Consider the following 23,443-nt stretch of genomic DNA (forward strand, 5'->3'; position numbering starts at 1 on the left):
TTGGGGCTGGGCCATCTACCGCCCCTCCATGGCACCCACGAGCCCTCAACGGCATGCACGCCTCTGTGGGATTTCTACGTTCAGCCTTCCGGGCAGGGCCGTGGAGAGTTGGACGTAGGCCAGGTGTGAGGAGGACAGGTGTGTTTGGGGTGGCAGCTGGCTCCCCTCCTGTCTGACCTATGCTGGCCAGGGCTCTTCCACCAGCACCTTGCCGCTGCTGCCACAAGGGAAGGGCCCGGGACCCGGTCCCGCTCTTCCGGAATTGTAGGTTCACCTCAAGTCTGAGGCCAAAACCCCAGGGGTCAGTGGGACGCCGGTCGCCTTTGACCTCTTGGTCAAGCTGGCTTTGCAGTGACCCGTGAGTACGCCCAAGTGCAATTGTGTCCCGGAGGGCAGAGCTAGGGCTGGCATCCTACTATGTGCCCAGTCTCCTTCTCTTCCCTGCGGGTTCCACCATCCTCCCCATCCCAAAGGCATGGTTAGGGATGCGGTTAGTTGGGCTGCATCCCCAGGGCGGCCCAAGGGGACCGCTTTCTGGTTTGTCAGGAAGGCAGGCTAGTAGAAGGACCCTGCCGAGTCCCGTCTGCCAAGGACAGGGTCCGGCAGGTGGGCCAGAGCTGGCCCAAAGCGGCCGAGATGCTGAAGGGCCATGTGCGGAGCGCTCTTGGCGTTTTTTCCTCCGCAGAGGGCGGAGGGAGTGGACATGGGGGAAGGGCAGGTGGGCATTTCTGGAGCAATACTGCCATCAAGAGGAACCCGCTTGGCAATCGAGCACCGGTCCCTGTGCTCGCCTGGGGAGGAGTGGCTTGGGACTGCCCTGGGGGAGCAGGCAGGACTAGGACCGGTGCCCGGACGGATCCGAGGTCTCTGGAGGCCCGAGGGAAGCAGGGTCCGCCGCCAGTTCGCGCCCTGGAAGCCCCAGACACAGGCGCCAGGTCTAGCTGGACAGCCGGGACGCCTGGCGGTTGCCGTACAGGAAGCCAAGGCCCGGGAGGCTGGTGGCGGCCATGATCTGGGCGGGACTAGCGGAGGCCTCCGCCAAGGAGCCTGGGCTCGGGGCCGTGGGCAGTTTGCCTGGTGCCCGTTTCCGTGGGAGCACCCGGGGTGACGGCCTAGTTGGGTCCTCGGCCCCGGGCGGCTCCCTCGGCCGCACTGCACGCCAGTGAGGAGGGGCCACTGCCAGAGCTGAGTTCCGTGGCCAGTGGCGCCGGTGCCCGCCGGGACTGGCCGGCGCCGGGGTGTTGCTCCTTGCGGCCTAGGGAGGAAGGTGGGCCGCGGGGCATCCTGCGGGGCCCGTACCCAGACGCTTCCAGGCGAGGTGGACGCCAAGGCGAGGCCAGGCCCGGCCCGGCCCCCCTCAGACACCAGGCATCCGCCTCGTTGAGACCTGCGACCCTGTCTTGTGGTGTCCATGCCCCCAAGTTGTCTTGGAGGCCGGCCATTCCCGGTGGTGCTCATTTCAGCCTGGGGGCCTTCCGGGGACCCCGGTTGTCTTTGGGGGTGCGCAGGCCCTTGGCCTGTGATCAGAGGCGCACCGACCGATGGGTTCGGTGGCAAAGCTTGCGTAATGGAGTCTCTCTGGGCATCAGCCGAGGGGGACCGCTGCTTTCCTAGGCCTGCTGGAGTCCCAGGAGGAAGGACCCGTCGGACTCTGCCTGCCTGGGGACAGCCTGCTCAGCGCTAGAAGGGTCTGCTGCTGAGGCAGCATCCCTGTGCCTCTCCTCCAGTGGGTCCCTGAGGTAGAATCGGGGCAGGTCCAACGGGACGTGCAGGGAGGAGGCTCGGAAGATGCATCTTTCGCAGGACCCGGTCTGGTACAGCAGCGGACGGGGCCATTCCCCGAGGCTTTCTGGCATTTCCCAGAGTGTCCAGGAGTCCCCAAGAGAACGGGGACTCGCGTCCAATGGATGGAGATCAGCACTATGTCGCTGAATTCAGGAGTAGAAAAGGAACACCGAGGACCCTTCTGAGGTGACAGGTGGAATGTCCAGGTTTCTTTTTTTTTTTTTTTTTTTTTTTTTTTAATACTCAGAAAAAAGGTATAAGGAGGTGATGGGCCTCTTCGGCCCGAAACCTGAAAAGCACAGGACCCAAGCAGAAAAAGTCCTGAGTGTTCATGGTCCTCCGTTCCACCTGAATCCAGCTAGAGAGCGAGCCAGGTGGATCCGTGTGCCCCTCCACGGCCTTGTGCAGAGACACTGTCATGCAAAGAGAAATCCAACTTCCACCTCAACGCACAGTTAAGGTTGAGCGCGGTCCAGCGTTCCCAAGAGGAACGGGATGACATTCAAGTGGGACTTGCCTCACCTTGGCTAGGGGGACCGCGAAAGCAGGCCCCTGGGTTGGTGTTGCTGGTGGTGGTAGAAGCGGAGGGCGTGGCCGGGTTCTTGAGTTCTGGGGCATTTCTCTTGCCGCCTCTCGGCCTATCTGCGCCATGTCTCACACGTTCAGTTGCATCTCTTAGCGTTTTAAAGGCACACGTGGGCAAGACGTCCCGGGCAGTACGAGAAAATCAATGACGTTGAGACAGAGAGAGCAGGAGAGGAAGCAGGCCCCAGTAGAAGTGGGCGAGAGAGCGCTGGGCGCGAACCTGGCACGAGAGAGAGAGTGATTATGGGATTGAGAGAGACAGAGAGAGCGAGAGACAGAGAGAGAGAGAGAGAGAGAGAGAGAGAGAAGAAAGTGTGTCGTGGAAAATCCCTAGGGAAAGTCCGTGGGGGTCAAAGAGTCCGGAAAGGGCCAGGGAGGTAGCAGCTTGGCATAGTGTGTCCCTAGTGATTTGTCTGTCTTGGGAAGAGCATTCAATGTCACTGTGTTCCTGCAGCAGACGTCAGGCCTCTGCCCACGCCTTGACTGCTTGACGAGGTGAACATCGGGTTTCCGTCACAGAATAGGTTTGGGGAGGAAGATCGGTACACTTGGGGCTGGGCCATCTACCGCCCCTCCATGGCACCCACGAGCCCTCAACGGCATGCACGCCTCTGTGGGATTTCTACGTCCAGCCTTCCGGGCAGGGCCGTGGAGAGTTGGACGTAGGCCAGGTGTGAGGAGGACAGGTGTGTTTGGGGTGGCAGCTGGCTCCCCTCCTGTCTGACCTATGCTGGCCAGGGCTCTTCCACCAGCACCTTGCCGCTGCTGCCACAAGGGAAGGGCCCGGGACCCGGTCCCGCTCTTCCGGAATTGTAGGTTCACCTCAAGTCTGAGGCCAAAACCCCAGGGGTCAGTGGGACGCCGGTCGCCTTTGACCTCTTGGTCAAGCTGGCTTTGCAGTGACCCGTGAGTACGCCCAAGTGCAATTGTGTCCCGGAGGGCAGAGCTAGGGCTGGCATCCTACTATGTGCCCAGTCTCCTTCTCTTCCCTGCGGGTTCCACCATCCTCCCCATCCCAAAGGCATGGTTAGGGATGCGGTTAGTTGGGCTGCATCCCCAGGGCGGCCCAAGGGGACCGCTTTCTGGTTTGTCAGGAAGGCAGGCTAGTAGAAGGACCCTGCCGAGTCCCGTCTGCCAAGGACAGGGTCCGGCAGGTGGGCCAGAGCTGGCCCAAAGCGGCCGAGATGCTGAAGGGCCATGTGCGGAGCGCTCTTGGCGTTTTTTCCTCCGCAGAGGGCGGAGGGAGTGGACATGGGGGAAGGGCAGGTGGGCATTTCTGGAGCAATACTGCCATCAAGAGGAACCCGCTTGGCAATCGAGCACCGGTCCCTGTGCTCGCCTGGGGAGGAGTGGCTTGGGACTGCCCTGGGGGAGCAGGCAGGACTAGGACCGGTGCCCGGACGGATCCGAGGTCTCTGGAGGCCCGAGGGAAGCAGGGTCCGCCGCCAGTTCGCGCCCTGGAAGCCCCAGACACAGGCGCCAGGTCTAGCTGGACAGCCGGGACGCCTGGCGGTTGCCGTACAGGAAGCCAAGGCCCGGGAGGCTGGTGGCGGCCATGATCTGGGCGGGACTAGCGGAGGCCTCCGCCAAGGAGCCTGGGCTCGGGGCCGTGGGCAGTTTGCCTGGTGCCCGTTTCCGTGGGAGCACCCGGGGTGACGGCCTAGTTGGGTCCTCGGCCCCGGGCGGCTCCCTCGGCCGCACTGCACGCCAGTGAGGAGGGGCCACTGCCAGAGCTGAGTTCCGTGGCCAGTGGCGCCGGTGCCCGCCGGGACTGGCCGGCGCCGGGGTGTTGCTCCTTGCGGCCTAGGGAGGAAGGTGGGCCGCGGGGCATCCTGCGGGGCCCGTACCCAGACGCTTCCAGGCGAGGTGGACGCCAAGGCGAGGCCAGGCCCGGCCCGGCCCCCCTCAGACACCAGGCATCCGCCTCGTTGAGACCTGCGACCCTGTCTTGTGGTGTCCATGCCCCCAAGTTGTCTTGGAGGCCGGCCATTCCCGGTGGTGCTCATTTCAGCCTGGGGGCCTTCCGGGGACCCCGGTTGTCTTTGGGGGTGCGCAGGCCCTTGGCCTGTGATCAGAGGCGCACCGACCGATGGGTTCGGTGGCAAAGCTTGCGTAATGGAGTCTCTCTGGGCATCAGCCGAGGGGGACCGCTGCTTTCCTAGGCCTGCTGGAGTCCCAGGAGGAAGGACCCGTCGGACTCTGCCTGCCTGGGGACAGCCTGCTCAGCGCTAGAAGGGTCTGCTGCTGAGGCAGCATCCCTGTGCCTCTCCTCCAGTGGGTCCCTGAGGTAGAATCGGGGCAGGTCCAACGGGACGTGCAGGGAGGAGGCTCGGAAGATGCATCTTTCGCAGGACCCGGTCTGGTACAGCAGCGGACGGGGCCATTCCCCGAGGCTTTCTGGCATTTCCCAGAGTGTCCAGGAGTCCCCAAGAGAACGGGGACTCGCGTCCAATGGATGGAGATCAGCACTATGTCGCTGAATTCAGGAGTAGAAAAGGAACACCGAGGACCCTTCTGAGGTGACAGGTGGAATGTCCAGGTTTCTTTTTTTTTTTTTTTTTTTTTTTTTTTTAATACTCAGAAAAAAGGTATAACGAGGTGATGGGCCTCTTCGGCCCGAAACCTGAAAAGCACAGGACCCAAGCAGAAAAAGTCCTGAGTGTTCATGGTCCTCCGTTCCACCTGAATCCAGCTAGAGAGCGAGCCAGGTGGATCCGTGTGCCCCTCCACGGCCTTGTGCAGAGACACTGTCATGCAAAGAGAAATCCAACTTCCACCTCAACGCACAGTTAAGGTTGAGCGCGGTCCAGCGTTCCCAAGAGGAACGGGATGACATTCAAGTGGGACTTGCCTCACCTTGGCTAGGGGGACCGCGAAAGCAGGCCCCTGGGTTGGTGTTGCTGGTGGTGGTAGAAGCGGAGGGCGTGGCCGGGTTCTTGAGTTCTGGGGCATTTCTCTTGCCGCCTCTCGGCCTATCTGCGCCATGTCTCACACGTTCAGTTGCATCTCTTAGCGTTTTAAAGGCACACGTGGGCAAGACGTCCCGGGCAGTACGAGAAAATCAATGACGTTGAGACAGAGAGAGCAGGAGAGGAAGCAGGCCCCAGTAGAAGTGGGCGAGAGAGCGCTGGGCGCGAACCTGGCACGAGAGAGAGAGTGATTATGGGATTGAGAGAGACAGAGAGAGCGAGAGACAGAGAGAGAGAGAGAGAGAGAGAGAGAGAGAAGAAAGTGTGTCGTGGAAAATCCCTAGGGAAAGTCCGTGGGGGTCAAAGAGTCCGGAAAGGGCCAGGGAGGTAGCAGCTTGGCATAGTGTGTCCCTAGTGATTTGTCTGTCTTGGGAAGAGCATTCAATGTCACTGTGTTCCTGCAGCAGACGTCAGGCCTCTGCCCACGCCTTGACTGCTTGACGAGGTGAACATCGGGTTTCCGTCACAGAATAGGTTTGGGGAGGAAGATCGGTACACTTGGGGCTGGGCCATCTACCGCCCCTCCATGGCACCCACGAGCCCTCAACGGCATGCACGCCTCTGTGGGATTTCTACGTCCAGCCTTCCGGGCAGGGCCGTGGAGAGTTGGACGTAGGCCAGGTGTGAGGAGGACAGGTGTGTTTGGGGTGGCAGCTGGCTCCCCTCCTGTCTGACCTATGCTGGCCAGGGCTCTTCCACCAGCACCTTGCCGCTGCTGCCACAAGGGAAGGGCCCGGGACCCGGTCCCGCTCTTCCGGAATTGTAGGTTCACCTCAAGTCTGAGGCCAAAACCCCAGGGGTCAGTGGGACGCCGGTCGCCTTTGACCTCTTGGTCAAGCTGGCTTTGCAGTGACCCGTGAGTACGCCCAAGTGCAATTGTGTCCCGGAGGGCAGAGCTAGGGCTGGCATCCTACTATGTGCCCAGTCTCCTTCTCTTCCCTGCGGGTTCCACCATCCTCCCCATCCCAAAGGCATGGTTAGGGATGCGGTTAGTTGGGCTGCATCCCCAGGGCGGCCCAAGGGGACCGCTTTCTGGTTTGTCAGGAAGGCAGGCTAGTAGAAGGACCCTGCCGAGTCCCGTCTGCCAAGGACAGGGTCCGGCAGGTGGGCCAGAGCTGGCCCAAAGCGGCCGAGATGCTGAAGGGCCATGTGCGGAGCGCTCTTGGCGTTTTTTCCTCCGCAGAGGGCGGAGGGAGTGGACATGGGGGAAGGGCAGGTGGGCATTTCTGGAGCAATACTGCCATCAAGAGGAACCCGCTTGGCAATCGAGCACCGGTCCCTGTGCTCGCCTGGGGAGGAGTGGCTTGGGACTGCCCTGGGGGAGCAGGCAGGACTAGGACCGGTGCCCGGACGGATCCGAGGTCTCTGGAGGCCCGAGGGAAGCAGGGTCCGCCGCCAGTTCGCGCCCTGGAAGCCCCAGACACAGGCGCCAGGTCTAGCTGGACAGCCGGGACGCCTGGCGGTTGCCGTACAGGAAGCCAAGGCCCGGGAGGCTGGTGGCGGCCATGATCTGGGCGGGACTAGCGGAGGCCTCCGCCAAGGAGCCTGGGCTCGGGGCCGTGGGCAGTTTGCCTGGTGCCCGTTTCCGTGGGAGCACCCGGGGTGACGGCCTAGTTGGGTCCTCGGCCCCGGGCGGCTCCCTCGGCCGCACTGCACGCCAGTGAGGAGGGGCCACTGCCAGAGCTGAGTTCCGTGGCCAGTGGCGCCGGTGCCCGCCGGGACTGGCCGGCGCCGGGGTGTTGCTCCTTGCGGCCTAGGGAGGAAGGTGGGCCGCGGGGCATCCTGCGGGGCCCGTACCCAGACGCTTCCAGGCGAGGTGGACGCCAAGGCGAGGCCAGGCCCGGCCCGGCCCCCCTCAGACACCAGGCATCCGCCTCGTTGAGACCTGCGACCCTGTCTTGTGGTGTCCATGCCCCCAAGTTGTCTTGGAGGCCGGCCATTCCCGGTGGTGCTCATTTCAGCCTGGGGGCCTTCCGGGGACCCCGGTTGTCTTTGGGGGTGCGCAGGCCCTTGGCCTGTGATCAGAGGCGCACCGACCGATGGGTTCGGTGGCAAAGCTTGCGTAATGGAGTCTCTCTGGGCATCAGCCGAGGGGGACCGCTGCTTTCCTAGGCCTGCTGGAGTCCCAGGAGGAAGGACCCGTCGGACTCTGCCTGCCTGGGGACAGCCTGCTCAGCGCTAGAAGGGTCTGCTGCTGAGGCAGCATCCCTGTGCCTCTCCTCCAGTGGGTCCCTGAGGTAGAATCGGGGCAGGTCCAACGGGACGTGCAGGGAGGAGGCTCGGAAGATGCATCTTTCGCAGGACCCGGTCTGGTACAGCAGCGGACGGGGCCATTCCCCGAGGCTTTCTGGCATTTCCCAGAGTGTCCAGGAGTCCCCAAGAGAACGGGGACTCGCGTCCAATGGATGGAGATCAGCACTATGTCGCTGAATTCAGGAGTAGAAAAGGAACACCGAGGACCCTTCTGAGGTGACAGGTGGAATGTCCAGGTTTCTTTTTTTTTTTTTTTTTTTTTTTTTTTTTAATACTCAGAAAAAAGGTATAACGAGGTGATGGGCCTCTTAGGCCCGAAACCTGAAAAGCACAGGACCCAAGCAGAAAAAGTCCTGAGTGTTCATGGTCCTCCGTTCCACCTGAATCCAGCTAGAGAGCGAGCCAGGTGGATCCGTGTGCCCCTCCACGGCCTTGTGCAGAGACACTGTCATGCAAAGAGAAATCCAACTTCCACCTCAACGCACAGTTAAGGTTGAGCGCGGTCCAGCGTTCCCAAGAGGAACGGGATGACATTCAAGTGGGACTTGCCTCACCTTGGCTAGGGGGACCGCGAAAGCAGGCCCCTGGGTTGGTGTTGCTGGTGGTGGTAGAAGCGGAGGGCGTGGCCGGGTTCTTGAGTTCTGGGGCATTTCTCTTGCCGCCTCTCGGCCTATCTGCGCCATGTCTCACACGTTCAGTTGCATCTCTTAGCGTTTTAAAGGCACACGTGGGCAAGACGTCCCGGGCAGTACGAGAAAATCAATGACGTTGAGACAGAGAGAGCAGGAGAGGAAGCAGGCCCCAGTAGAAGTGGGCGAGAGAGCGCTGGGCGCGAACCTGGCACGAGAGAGAGAGTGATTATGGGATTGAGAGAGACAGAGAGAGCGAGAGACAGAGAGAGAGAGAGAGAGAGAGAGAGAGAGAAGAAAGTGTGTCGTGGAAAATCCCTAGGGAAAGTCCGTGGGGGTCAAAGAGTCCGGAAAGGGCCAGGGAGGTAGCAGCTTGGCATAGTGTGTCCCTAGTGATTTGTCTGTCTTGGGAAGAGCATTCAATGTCACTGTGTTCCTGCAGCAGACGTCAGGCCTCTGCCCACGCCTTGACTGCTTGACGAGGTGAACATCGGGTTTCCGTCACAGAATAGGTTTGGGGAGGAAGATCGGTACACTTGGGGCTGGGCCATCTACCGCCCCTCCATGGCACCCACGAGCCCTCAACGGCATGCACGCCTCTGTGGGATTTCTACGTCCAGCCTTCCGGGCAGGGCCGTGGAGAGTTGGACGTAGGCCAGGTGTGAGGAGGACAGGTGTGTTTGGGGTGGCAGCTGGCTCCCCTCCTGTCTGACCTATGCTGGCCAGGGCTCTTCCACCAGCACCTTGCCGCTGCTGCCACAAGGGAAGGGCCCGGGACCCGGTCCCGCTCTTCCGGAATTGTAGGTTCACCTCAAGTCTGAGGCCAAAACCCCAGGGGTCAGTGGGACGCCGGTCGCCTTTGACCTCTTGGTCAAGCTGGCTTTGCAGTGACCCGTGAGTACGCCCAAGTGCAATTGTGTCCCGGAGGGCAGAGCTAGGGCTGGCATCCTACTATGTGCCCAGTCTCCTTCTCTTCCCTGCGGGTTCCACCATCCTCCCCATCCCAAAGGCATGGTTAGGGATGCGGTTAGTTGGGCTGCATCCCCAGGGCGGCCCAAGGGGACCGCTTTCTGGTTTGTCAGGAAGGCAGGCTAGTAGAAGGACCCTGCCGAGTCCCGTCTGCCAAGGACAGGGTCCGGCAGGTGGGCCAGAGCTGGCCCAAAGCGGCCGAGATGCTGAAGGGCCATGTGCGGAGCGCTCTTGGCGTTTTTTCCTCCGCAGAGGGCGGAGGGAGTGGACATGGGGGAAGGGCAGGTGGGCATTTCTGGAGCAATACTGCCATCAAGAGGAACCCGCTTGGCAATCGAGCACCGGTCCCTGTGCTCGCCTGGGGAGGAGTGGCTTGGGACTGCCCTGGGGGAGCAGGCAGGACTAGGACCGGTGCCCGGACGGATCCGAGGTCTCTGGAGGCCCGAGGGAAGCAGGGTCCGCCGCCAGTTCGCGCCCTGGAAGCCCCAGACACAGGCGCCAGGTCTAGCTGGACAGCCGGGACGCCTGGCGGTTGCCGTACAGGAAGCCAAGGCCCGGGAGGCTGGTGGCGGCCATGATCTGGGCGGGACTAGCGGAGGCCTCCGCCAAGGAGCCTGGGCTCGGGGCCGTGGGCAGTTTGCCTGGTGCCCGTTTCCGTGGGAGCACCCGGGGTGACGGCCTAGTTGGGTCCTCGGCCCCGGGCGGCTCCCTCGGCCGCACTGCACGCCAGTGAGGAGGGGCCACTGCCAGAGCTGAGTTCCGTGGCCAGTGGCGCCGGTGCCCGCCGGGACTGGCCGGCGCCGGGGTGTTGCTCCTTGCGGCCTAGGGAGGAAGGTGGGCCGCGGGGCATCCTGCGGGGCCCGTACCCAGACGCTTCCAGGCGAGGTGGACGCCAAGGCGAGGCCAGGCCCGGCCCGGCCCCCCTCAGACACCAGGCATCCGCCTCGTTGAGACCTGCGACCCTGTCTTGTGGTGTCCATGCCCCCAAGTTGTCTTGGAGGCCGGCCATTCCCGGTGGTGCTCATTTCAGCCTGGGGGCCTTCCGGGGACCCCGGTTGTCTTTGGGGGTGCGCAGGCCCTTGGCCTGTGATCAGAGGCGCACCGACCGATGGGTTCGGTGGCAAAGCTTGCGTAATGGAGTCTCTCTGGGCATCAGCCGAGGGGGACCGCTGCTTTCCTAGGCCTGCTGGAGTCCCAGGAGGAAGGACCCGTCGGACTCTGCCTGCCTGGGGACAGCCTGCTCAGCGCTAGAAGGGTCTGCTGCTGAGGCAGCATCCCTGTGCCTCTCCTCCAGTGGGTCCCTGAGGTAGAATCGGGGCAGGTCCAACGGGACGTGCAGGGAGGAGGCTCGGAAGATGCATCTTTCGCAGGACCCGGTCTGGTACAGCAGCGGACGGGGCCATTCCCCGAGGCTTTCTGGCATTTCCCAGAGTGTCCAGGAGTCCCCAAGAGAACGGGGACTCGCGTCCAATGGATGGAGATCAGCACTATGTCGCTGAATTCAGGAGTAGAAAAGGAACACCGAGGACCCTTCTGAGGTGACAGGTGGAATGTCCAGGTTTCTTTTTTTTTTTTTTTTTTTTTTTTTTTTAATACTCAGAAAAAAGGTATAACGAGGTGATGGGCCTCTTAGGCCCGAAACCTGAAAAGCACAGGACCCAAGCAGAAAAAGTCCTGAGTGTTCATGGTCCTCCGTTCCACCTGAATCCAGCTAGAGAGCGAGCCAGGTGGATCCGTGTGCCCCTCCACGGCCTTGTGCAGAGACACTGTCATGCAAAGAGAAATCCAACTTCCACCTCAACGCACAGTTAAGGTTGAGCGCGGTCCAGCGTTCCCAAGAGGAACGGGATGACATTCAAGTGGGACTTGCCTCACCTTGGCTAGGGGGACCGCGAAAGCAGGCCCCTGGGTTGGTGTTGCTGGTGGTGGTAGAAGCGGAGGGCGTGGCCGGGTTCTTGAGTTCTGGGGCATTTCTCTTGCCGCCTCTCGGCCTATCTGCGCCATGTCTCACACGTTCAGTTGCATCTCTTAGCGTTTTAAAGGCACACGTGGGCAAGACGTCCCGGGCAGTACGAGAAAATCAATGACGTTGAGACAGAGAGAGCAGGAGAGGAAGCAGGCCCCAGTAGAAGTGGGCGAGAGAGCGCTGGGCGCGAACCTGGCACGAGAGAGAGAGTGATTATGGGATTGAGAGAGACAGAGAGAGCGAGAGACAGAGAGAGAGAGAGAGAGAGAGAGAGAGAGAAGAAAGTGTGTCGTGGAAAATCCCTAGGGAAAGTCCGTGGGGGTCAAAGAGTCCGGAAAGGGCCAGGGAGGTAGCAGCTTGGCATAGTGTGTCCCTAGTGATTTGTCTGTCTTGGGAAGAGCATTCAATGTCACTGTGTTCCTGCAGCAGACGTCAGGCCTCTGCCCACGCCTTGACTGCTTGACGAGGTGAACATCGGGTTTCCGTCACAGAATAGGTTTGGGGAGGAAGATCGGTACACTTGGGGCTGGGCCATCTACCGCCCCTCCATGGCACCCACGAGCCCTCAACGGCATGCACGCCTCTGTGGGATTTCTACGTCCAGCCTTCCGGGCAGGGCCGTGGAGAGTTGGACGTAGGCCAGGTGTGAGGAGGACAGGTGTGTTTGGGGTGGCAGCTGGCTCCCCTCCTGTCTGACCTATGCTGGCCAGGGCTCTTCCACCAGCACCTTGCCGCTGCTGCCACAAGGGAAGGGCCCGGGACCCGGTCCCGCTCTTCCGGAATTGTAGGTTCACCTCAAGTCTGAGGCCAAAACCCCAGGGGTCAGTGGGACGCCGGTCGCCTTTGACCTCTTGGTCAAGCTGGCTTTGCAGTGACCCGTGAGTACGCCCAAGTGCAATTGTGTCCCGGAGGGCAGAGCTAGGGCTGGCATCCTACTATGTGCCCAGTCTCCTTCTCTTCCCTGCGGGTTCCACCATCCTCCCCATCCCAAAGGCATGGTTAGGGATGCGGTTAGTTGGGCTGCATCCCCAGGGCGGCCCAAGGGGACCGCTTTCTGGTTTGTCAGGAAGGCAGGCTAGTAGAAGGACCCTGCCGAGTCCCGTCTGCCAAGGACAGGGTCCGGCAGGTGGGCCAGAGCTGGCCCAAAGCGGCCGAGATGCTGAAGGGCCATGTGCGGAGCGCTCTTGGCGTTTTTTCCTCCGCAGAGGGCGGAGGGAGTGGACATGGGGGAAGGGCAGGTGGGCATTTCTGGAGCAATACTGCCATCAAGAGGAACCCGCTTGGCAATCGAGCACCGGTCCCTGTGCTCGCCTGGGGAGGAGTGGCTTGGGACTGCCCTGGGGGAGCAGGCAGGACTAGGACCGGTGCCCGGACGGATCCGAGGTCTCTGGAGGCCCGAGGGAAGCAGGGTCCGCCGCCAGTTCGCGCCCTGGAAGCCCCAGACACAGGCGCCAGGTCTAGCTGGACAGCCGGGACGCCTGGCGGTTGCCGTACAGGAAGCCAAGGCCCGGGAGGCTGGTGGCGGCCATGATCTGGGCGGGACTAGCGGAGGCCTCCGCCAAGGAGCCTGGGCTCGGGGCCGTGGGCAGTTTGCCTGGTGCCCGTTTCCGTGGGAGCACCCGGGGTGACGGCCTAGTTGGGTCCTCGGCCCCGGGCGGCTCCCTCGGCCGCACTGCACGCCAGTGAGGAGGGGCCACTGCCAGAGCTGAGTTCCGTGGCCAGTGGCACCGGTGCCCGCCGGGACTGGCCGGCGCCGGGGTGTTGCTCCTTGCGGCCTAGGGAGGAAGGTGGGCCGCGGGGCATCCTGCGGGGCCCGTACCCAGACGCTTCCAGGCGAGGTGGACGCCAAGGCGAGGCCAGGCCCGGCCCGGCCCCCCTCAGACACCAGGCATCCGCCTCGTTGAGACCTGCGACCCTGTCTTGTGGTGTCCATGCCCCCAAGTTGTCTTGGAGGCCGGCCATTCCCGGTGGTGCTCATTTCAGCCTGGGGGCCTTCCGGGGACCCCGGTTGTCTTTGGGGGTGCGCAGGCCCTTGGCCTGTGATCAGAGGCGCACCGACCGATGGGTTCGGTGGCAAAGCTTGCGTAATGGAGTCTCTCTGGGCATCAGCCGAGGGGGACCGCTGCTTTCCTAGGCCTGCTGGAGTCCCAGGAGGAAGGACCCGTCGGACTCTGCCTGCCTGGGGACAGCCTGCTCAGCGCTAGAAGGGTCTGCTGCTGAGGCAGCATCCCTGTGCCTCTCCTCCAGTGGGTCCCTGAGGTAGAATCGGGGCAGGTCCAACGGGACGTGCAGGGAGGAGGCTCGGAAGATGCATCTTTCGCAGGACCCGGTCTGGTACAGCAGCGGACGGGGCCATTCCCCGAGGCTTTCTGGCATTTCCCAGAGTGTCCAGGAGTCCCCAAGAGAACGGGGACTCGCGTCCAATGGATGGAGATCAGCACTATGTCGCTGAATTCAGGAGTAGAAAAGGAACACCGAGGACCCTTCTGAGGTGACAGGTGGAATGTCCAGGTTTCTTTTTTTTTTTTTTTTTTTTTTTTTTAATACTCAGAAAAAAGGTATAACGAGGTGATGGGCCTCTTAGGCCCGAAACCTGAAAAGCACAGGACCCAAGCAGAAAAAGTCCTGAGTGTTCATGGTCCTCCGTTCCACCTGAATCCAGCTAGAGAGCGAGCCAGGTGGATCCGTGTGCCCCTCCACGGCCTTGTGCAGAGACACTGTCATGCAAAGAGAAATCCAACTTCCACCTCAACGCACAGTTAAGGTTGAGCGCGGTCCAGCGTTCCCAAGAGGAACGGGATGACATTCAAGTGGGACTTGCCTCACCTTGGCTAGGGGGACCGCGAAAGCAGGCCCCTGGGTTGGTGTTGCTGGTGGTGGTAGAAGCGGAGGGCGTGGCCGGGTTCTTGAGTTCTGGGGCATTTCTCTTGCCGCCTCTCGGCCTATCTGCGCCATGTCTCACACGTTCAGTTGCATCTCTTAGCGTTTTAAAGGCACACGTGGGCAAGACGTCCCGGGCAGTACGAGAAAATCAATGACGTTGAGACAGAGAGAGCAGGAGAGGAAGCAGGCCCCAGTAGAAGTGGGCGAGAGAGCGCTGGGCGCGAACCTGGCACGAGAGAGAGAGTGATTATGGGATTGAGAGAGACAGAGAGAGCGAGAGACAGAGAGAGAGAGAGAGAGAGAGAGAGAAGAAAGTGTGTCGTGGAAAATCCCTAGGGAAAGTCCGTGGGGGTCAAAGAGTCCGGAAAGGGCCAGGGAGGTAGCAGCTTGGCATAGTGTGTCCCTAGTGATTTGTCTGTCTTGGGAAGAGCATTCAATGTCACTGTGTTCCTGCAGCAGACGTCAGGCCTCTGCCCACGCCTTGACTGCTTGACGAGGTGAACATCGGGTTTCCGTCACAGAATAGGTTTGGGGAGGAAGATCGGTACACTTGGGGCTGGGCCATCTACCGCCCCTCCATGGCACCCACGAGCCCTCAACGGCATGCACGCCTCTGTGGGATTTCTACGTCCAGCCTTCCGGGCAGGGCCGTGGAGAGTTGGACGTAGGCCAGGTGTGAGGAGGACAGGTGTGTTTGGGGTGGCAGCTGGCTCCCCTCCTGTCTGACCTATGCTGGCCAGGGCTCTTCCACCAGCACCTTGCCGCTGCTGCCACAAGGGAAGGGCCCGGGACCCGGTCCCGCTCTTCCGGAATTGTAGGTTCACCTCAAGTCTGAGGCCAAAACCCCAGGGGTCAGTGGGACGCCGGTCGCCTTTGACCTCTTGGTCAAGCTGGCTTTGCAGTGACCCGTGAGTACGCCCAAGTGCAATTGTGTCCCGGAGGGCAGAGCTAGGGCTGGCATCCTACTATGTGCCCAGTCTCCTTCTCTTCCCTGCGGGTTCCACCATCCTCCCCATCCCAAAGGCATGGTTAGGGATGCGGTTAGTTGGGCTGCATCCCCAGGGCGGCCCAAGGGGACCGCTTTCTGGTTTGTCAGGAAGGCAGGCTAGTAGAAGGACCCTGCCGAGTCCCGTCTGCCAAGGACAGGGTCCGGCAGGTGGGCCAGAGCTGGCCCAAAGCGGCCGAGATGCTGAAGGGCCATGTGCGGAGCGCTCTTGGCGTTTTTTCCTCCGCAGAGGGCGGAGGGAGTGGACATGGGGGAAGGGCAGGTGGGCATTTCTGGAGCAATACTGCCATCAAGAGGAACCCGCTTGGCAATCGAGCACCGGTCCCTGTGCTCGCCTGGGGAGGAGTGGCTTGGGACTGCCCTGGGGGAGCAGGCAGGACTAGGACCGGTGCCCGGACGGATCCGAGGTCTCTGGAGGCCCGAGGGAAGCAGGGTCCGCCGCCAGTTCGCGCCCTGGAAGCCCCAGACACAGGCGCCAGGTCTAGCTGGACAGCCGGGACGCCTGGCGGTTGCCGTACAGGAAGCCAAGGCCCGGGAGGCTGGTGGCGGCCATGATCTGGGCGGGACTAGCGGAGGCCTCCGCCAAGGAGCCTGGGCTCGGGGCCGTGGGCAGTTTGCCTGGTGCCCGTTTCCGTGGGAGCACCCGGGGTGACGGCCTAGTTGGGTCCTCGGCCCCGGGCGGCTCCCTCGGCCGCACTGCACGCCAGTGAGGAGGGGCCACTGCCAGAGCTGAGTTCCGTGGCCAGTGGCGCCGGTGCCCGCCGGGACTGGCCGGCGCCGGGGTGTTGCTCCTTGCGGCCTAGGGAGGAAGGTGGGCCGCGGGGCATCCTGCGGGGCCCGTACCCAGACGCTTCCAGGCGAGGTGGACGCCAAGGCGAGGCCAGGCCCGGCCCGGCCCCCCTCAGACACCAGGCATCCGCCTCGTTGAGACCTGCGACCCTGTCTTGTGGTGTCCATGCCCCCAAGTTGTCTTGGAGGCCGGCCATTCCCGGTGGTGCTCATTTCAGCCTGGGGGCCTTCCGGGGACCCCGGTTGTCTTTGGGGGTGCGCAGGCCCTTGGCCTGTGATCAGAGGCGCACCGACCGATGGGTTCGGTGGCAAAGCTTGCGTAATGGAGTCTCTCTGGGCATCAGCCGAGGGGGACCGCTGCTTTCCTAGGCCTGCTGGAGTCCCAGGAGGAAGGACCCGTCGGACTCTGCCTGCCTGGGGACAGCCTGCTCAGCGCTAGAAGGGTCTGCTGCTGAGGCAGCATCCCTGTGCCTCTCCTCCAGTGGGTCCCTGAGGTAGAATCGGGGCAGGTCCAACGGGACGTGCAGGGAGGAGGCTCGGAAGATGCATCTTTCGCAGGACCCGGTCTGGTACAGCAGCGGACGGGGCCATTCCCCGAGGCTTTCTGGCATTTCCCAGAGTGTCCAGGAGTCCCCAAGAGAACGGGGACTCGCGTCCAATGGATGGAGATCAGCACTATGTCGCTGAATTCAGGAGTAGAAAAGGAACACCGAGGACCCTTCTGAGGTGACAGGTGGAATGTCCAGGTTTCTTTTTTTTTTTTTTTTTTTTTTTTTTTAATACTCAGAAAAAAGGTATAACGAGGTGATGGGCCTCTTAGGCCCGAAACCTGAAAAGCACAGGACCCAAGCAGAAAAAGTCCTGAGTGTTCATGGTCCTCCGTTCCACCTGAATCCAGCTAGAGAGCGAGCCAGGTGGATCCGTGTGCCCCTCCACGGCCTTGTGCAGAGACACTGTCATGCAAAGAGAAATCCAACTTCCACCTCAACGCACAGTTAAGGTTGAGCGCGGTCCAGCGTTCCCAAGAGGAACGGGATGACATTCAAGTGGGACTTGCCTCACCTTGGCTAGGGGGACCGCGAAAGCAGGCCCCTGGGTTGGTGTTGCTGGTGGTGGTAGAAGCGGAGGGCGTGGCCGGGTTCTTGAGTTCTGGGGCATTTCTCTTGCCGCCTCTCGGCCTATCTGCGCCATGTCTCACACGTTCAGTTGCATCTCTTAGCGTTTTAAAGGCACACGTGGGCAAGACGTCCCGGGCAGTACGAGAAAATCAATGACGTTGAGACAGAGAGAGCAGGAGAGGAAGCAGGCCCCAGTAGAAGTGGGCGAGAGAGCGCTGGGCGCGAACCTGGCACGAGAGAGAGAGTGATTATGGGATTGAGAGAGACAGAGAGAGCGAGAGACAGAGAGAGAGAGAGAGAGAGAGAGAGAGAGAAAGAAGAAAGTGTGTCGTGGAAAATCCCTAGGGAAAGTCCGTGGGGGTCAAAGAGTCCGGAAAGGGCCAGGGAGGTAGCAGCTTGGCATAGTGTGTCCCTAGTGATTTGTCTGTCTTGGGAAGAGCATTCAATGTCACTGTGTTCCTGCAGCAGACGTCAGGCCTCTGCCCACGCCTTGACTGCTTGACGAGGTGAACATCGGGTTTCCGTCACAGAATAGGTTTGGGGAGGAAGATCGGTACACTTGGGGCTGGGCCATCTACCGCCCCTCCATGGCACCCACGAGCCCTCAACGGCATGCACGCCTCTGTGGGATTTCTACGTCCAGCCTTCCGGGCAGGGCCGTGGAGAGTTGGACGTAGGCCAGGTGTGAGGAGGACAGGTGTGTTTGGGGTGGCAGCTGGCTCCCCTCCTGTCTGACCTATGCTGGCCAGGGCTCTTCCACCAGCACCTTGCCGCTGCTGCCACAAGGGAAGGGCCCGGGACCCGGTCCCGCTCTTCCGGAATTGTAGGTTCACCTCAAGTCTGAGGCCAAAACCCCAGGGGTCAGTGGGACGCCGGTCGCCTTTGACCTCTTGGTCAAGCTGGCTTTGCAGTGACCCGTGAGTACGCCCAAGTGCAATTGTGTCCCGGAGGGCAGAGCTAGGGCTGGCATCCTACTATGTGCCCAGTCTCCTTCTCTTCCCTGCGGGTTCCACCATCCTCCCCATCCCAAAGGCATGGTTAGGGATGCGGTTAGTTGGGCTGCATCCCCAGGGCGGCCCAAGGGGACCGCTTTCTGGTTTGTCAGGAAGGCAGGCTAGTAGAAGGACCCTGCCGAGTCCCGTCTGCCAAGGACAGGGTCCGGCAGGTGGGCCAGAGCTGGCCCAAAGCGGCCGAGATGCTGAAGGGCCATGTGCGGAGCGCTCTTGGCGTTTTTTCCTCCGCAGAGGGCGGAGGGAGTGGACATGGGGGAAGGGCAGGTGGGCATTTCTGGAGCAATACTGCCATCAAGAGGAACCCGCTTGGCAATCGAGCACCGGTCCCTGTGCTCGCCTGGGGAGGAGTGGCTTGGGACTGCCCTGGGGGAGCAGGCAGGACTAGGACCGGTGCCCGGACGGATCCGAGGTCTCTGGAGGCCCGAGGGAAGCAGGGTCCGCCGCCAGTTCGCGCCCTGGAAGCCCCAGACACAGGCGCCAGGTCTAGCTGGACAGCCGGGACGCCTGGCGGTTGCCGTACAGGAAGCCAAGGCCCGGGAGGCTGGTGGCGGCCATGATCTGGGCGGGACTAGCGGAGGCCTCCGCCAAGGAGCCTGGGCTCGGGGCCGTGGGCAGTTTGCCTGGTGCCCGTTTCCGTGGGAGCACCCGGGGTGACGGCCTAGTTGGGTCCTCGGCCCCGGGCGGCTCCCTCGGCCGCACTGCACGCCAGTGAGGAGGGGCCACTGCCAGAGCTGAGTTCCGTGGCCAGTGGCGCCGGTGCCCGCCGGGACTGGCCGGCGCCGGGGTGTTGCTCCTTGCGGCCTAGGGAGGAAGGTGGGCCGCGGGGCATCCTGCGGGGCCCGTACCCAGACGCTTCCAGGCGAGGTGGACGCCAAGGCGAGGCCAGGCCCGGCCCGGCCCCCCTCAGACACCAGGCATCCGCCTCGTTGAGACCTGCGACCCTGTCTTGTGGTGTCCATGCCCCCAAGTTGTCTTGGAGGCCGGCCATTCCCGGTGGTGCTCATTTCAGCCTGGGGGCCTTCCGGGGACCCCGGTTGTCTTTGGGGGTGCGCAGGCCCTTGGCCTGTGATCAGAGGCGCACCGACCGATGGGTTCGGTGGCAAAGCTTGCGTAATGGAGTCTCTCTGGGCATCAGCCGAGGGGGACCGCTGCTTTCCTAGGCCTGCTGGAGTCCCAGGAGGAAGGACCCGTCGGACTCTGCCTGCCTGGGGACAGCCTGCTCAGCGCTAGAAGGGTCTGCTGCTGAGGCAGCATCCCTGTGCCTCTCCTCCAGTGGGTCCCTGAGGTAGAATCGGGGCAGGTCCAACGGGACGTGCAGGGAGGAGGCTCGGAAGATGCATCTTTCGCAGGACCCGGTCTGGTACAGCAGCGGACGGGGCCATTCCCCGAGGCTTTCTGGCATTTCCCAGAGTGTCCAGGAGTCCCCAAGAGAACGGGGACTCGCGTCCAATGGATGGAGATCAGCACTATGTCGCTGAATTCAGGAGTAGAAAAGGAACACCGAGGACCCTTCTGAGGTGACAGGTGGAATGTCCAGGTTTCTTTTTTTTTTTTTTTTTTTTTTTTTAATACTCAGAAAAAAGGTATAAGGAGGTGATGGGCCTCTTCGGCCCGAAACCTGAAAAGCACAGGACCCAAGCAGAAAAAGTCCTGAGTGTTCATGGTCCTCCGTTCCACCTGAATCCAGCTAGAGAGCGAGCCAGGTGGATCCGTGTGCCCCTCCACGGCCTTGTGCAGAGACACTGTCATGCAAAGAGAAATCCAACTTCCACCTCAACGCACAGTTAAGGTTGAGCGCGGTCCAGCGTTCCCAAGAGGAACGGGATGACATTCAAGTGGGACTTGCCTCACCTTGGCTAGGGGGACCGCGAAAGCAGGCCCCTGGGTTGGTGTTGCTGGTGGTGGTAGAAGCGGAGGGCGTGGCCGGGTTCTTGAGTTCTGGGGCATTTCTCTTGCCGCCTCTCGGCCTATCTGCGCCATGTCTCACACGTTCAGTTGCATCTCTTAGCGTTTTAAAGGCACACGTGGGCAAGACGTCCCGGGCAGTACGAGAAAATCAATGACGTTGAGACAGAGAGAGCAGGAGAGGAAGCAGGCCCCAGTAGAAGTGGGCGAGAGAGCGCTGGGCGCGAACCTGGCACGAGAGAGAGAGTGATTATGGGATTGAGAGAGACAGAGAGAGCGAGAGACAGAGAGAGAGAGAGAGAGAGAGAGAGAGAGAGAGAGAGAGAAAGAAGAAAGTGTGTCGTGGAAAATCCCTAGGGAAAGTCCGTGGGGGTCAAAGAGTCCGGAAAGGGCCAGGGAGGTAGCAGCTTGGCATAGTGTGTCCCTAGTGATTTGTCTGTCTTGGGAAGAGCATTCAATGTCACTGTGTTCCTGCAGCAGACGTCAGGCCTCTGCCCACGCCTTGACTGCTTGACGAGGTGAACATCGGGTTTCCGTCACAGAATAGGTTTGGGGAGGAAGATCGGTACACTTGGGGCTGGGCCATCTACCGCCCCTCCATGGCACCCACGAGCCCTCAACGGCATGCACGCCTCTGTGGGATTTCTACGTCCAGCCTTCCGGGCAGGGCCGTGGAGAGTTGGACGTAGGCCAGGTGTGAGGAGGACAGGTGTGTTTGGGGTGGCAGCTGGCTCCCCTCCTGTCTGACCTATGCTGGCCAGGGCTCTTCCACCAGCACCTTGCCGCTGCTGCCACAAGGGAAGGGCCCGGGACCCGGTCCCGCTCTTCCGGAATTGTAGGTTCACCTCAAGTCTGAGGCCAAAACCCCAGGGGTCAGTGGGACGCCGGTCGCCTTTGACCTCTTGGTCAAGCTGGCTTTGCAGTGACCCGTGAGTACGCCCAAGTGCAATTGTGTCCCGGAGGGCAGAGCTAGGGCTGGCATCCTACTATGTGCCCAGTCTCCTTCTCTTCCCTGCGGGTTCCACCATCCTCCCCATCCCAAAGGCATGGTTAGGGATGCGGTTAGTTGGGCTGCATCCCCAGGGCGGCCCAAGGGGACCGCTTTCTGGTTTGTCAGGAAGGCAGGCTAGTAGAAGGACCCTGCCGAGTCCCGTCTGCCAAGGACAGGGTCCGGCAGGTGGGCCAGAGCTGGCCCAAAGCGGCCGAGATGCTGAAGGGCCATGTGCGGAGCGCTCTTGGCGTTTTTTCCTCCGCAGAGGGCGGAGGGAGTGGACATGGGGGAAGGGCAGGTGGGCATTTCTGGAGCAATACTGCCATCAAGAGGAACCCGCTTGGCAATCGAGCACCGGTCCCTGTGCTCGCCTGGGGAGGAGTGGCTTGGGACTGCCCTGGGGGAGCAGGCAGGACTAGGACCGGTGCCCGGACGGATCCGAGGTCTCTGGAGGCCCGAGGGAAGCAGGGTCCGCCGCCAGTTCGCGCCCTGGAAGCCCCAGACACAGGCGCCAGGTCTAGCTGGACAGCCGGGACGCCTGGCGGTTGCCGTACAGGAAGCCAAGGCCCGGGAGGCTGGTGGCGGCCATGATCTGGGCGGGACTAGCGGAGGCCTCCGCCAAGGAGCCTGGGCTCGGGGCCGTGGGCAGTTTGCCTGGTGCCCGTTTCCGTGGGAGCACCCGGGGTGACGGCCTAGTTGGGTCCTCGGCCCCGGGCGGCTCCCTCGGCCGCACTGCACGCCAGTGAGGAGGGGCCACTGCCAGAGCTGAGTTCCGTGGCCAGTGGCGCCGGTGCCCGCCGGGACTGGCCGGCGCCGGGGTGTTGCTCCTTGCGGCCTAGGGAGGAAGGTGGGCCGCGGGGCATCCTGCGGGGCCCGTACCCAGACGCTTCCAGGCGAGGTGGACGCCAAGGCGAGGCCAGGCCCGGCCCGGCCCCCCTCAGACACCAGGCATCCGCCTCGTTGAGACCTGCGACCCTGTCTTGTGGTGTCCATGCCCCCAAGTTGTCTTGGAGGCCGGCCATTCCCGGTGGTGCTCATTTCAGCCTGGGGGCCTTCCGGGGACCCCGGTTGTCTTTGGGGGTGCGCAGGCCCTTGGCCTGTGATCAGAGGCGCACCGACCGATGGGTTCGGTGGCAAAGCTTGCGTAATGGAGTCTCTCTGGGCATCAGCCGAGGGGGACCGCTGCTTTCCTAGGCCTGCTGGAGTCCCAGGAGGAAGGACCCGTCGGACTCTGCCTGCCTGGGGACAGCCTGCTCAGCGCTAGAAGGGTCTGCTGCTGAGGCAGCATCCCTGTGCCTCTCCTCCAGTGGGTCCCTGAGGTAGAATCGGGGCAGGTCCAACGGGACGTGCAGGGAGGAGGCTCGGAAGATGCATCTTTCGCAGGACCCGGTCTGGTACAGCAGCGGACGGGGCCATTCCCCGAGGCTTTCTGGCATTTCCCAGAGTGTCCAGGAGTCCCCAAGAGAACGGGGACTCGCGTCCAATGGATGGAGATCAGCACTATGTCGCTGAATTCAGGAGTAGAAAAGGAACACCGAGGACCCTTCTGAGGTGACAGGTGGAATGTCCAGGTTTCTTTTTTTTTTTTTTTTTTTTTTTTTTTAATACTCAGAAAAAAGGTATAACGAGGTGATGGGCCTCTTAGGCCCGAAACCTGAAAAGCACAGGACCCAAGCAGAAAAAGTCCTGAGTGTTCATGGTCCTCCGTTCCACCTGAATCCAGCTAGAGAGCGAGCCAGGTGGATCCGTGTGCCCCTCCACGGCCTTGTGCAGAGACACTGTCATGCAAAGAGAAATCCAACTTCCACCTCAACGCACAGTTAAGGTTGAGCGCGGTCCAGCGTTCCCAAGAGGAACGGGATGACATTCAAGTGGGACTTGCCTCACCTTGGCTAGGGGGACCGCGAAAGCAGGCCCCTGGGTTGGTGTTGCTGGTGGTGGTAGAAGCGGAGGGCGTGGCCGGGTTCTTGAGTTCTGGGGCATTTCTCTTGCCGCCTCTCGGCCTATCTGCGCCATGTCTCACACGTTCAGTTGCATCTCTTAGCGTTTTAAAGGCACACGTGGGCAAGACGTCCCGGGCAGTACGAGAAAATCAATGACGTTGAGACAGAGAGAGCAGGAGAGGAAGCAGGCCCCAGTAGAAGTGGGCGAGAGAGCGCTGGGCGCGAACCTGGCACGAGAGAGAGAGTGATTATGGGATTGAGAGAGACAGAGAGAGCGAGAGACAGAGAGAGAGAGAGAGAGAGAGAGAGAGAGAGAGAAGAAAGTGTGTCGTGGAAAATCCCTAGGGAAAGTCCGTGGGGGTCAAAGAGTCCGGAAAGGGCCAGGGAGGTAGCAGCTTGGCATAGTGTGTCCCTAGTGATTTGTCTGTCTTGGGAAGAGCATTCAATGTCACTGTGTTCCTGCAGCAGACGTCAGGCCTCTGCCCACGCCTTGACTGCTTGACGAGGTGAACATCGGGTTTCCGTCACAGAATAGGTTTGGGGAGGAAGATCGGTACACTTGGGGCTGGGCCATCTACCGCCCCTCCATGGCACCCACGAGCCCTCAACGGCATGCACGCCTCTGTGGGATTTCTACGT

This window comes from Macaca fascicularis, chromosome X, assembly GCF_037993035.2.
Source record: "Macaca fascicularis isolate 582-1 chromosome X, T2T-MFA8v1.1".
In the NCBI taxonomy this organism is placed as follows: domain Eukaryota; kingdom Metazoa; phylum Chordata; class Mammalia; order Primates; family Cercopithecidae; genus Macaca; species Macaca fascicularis.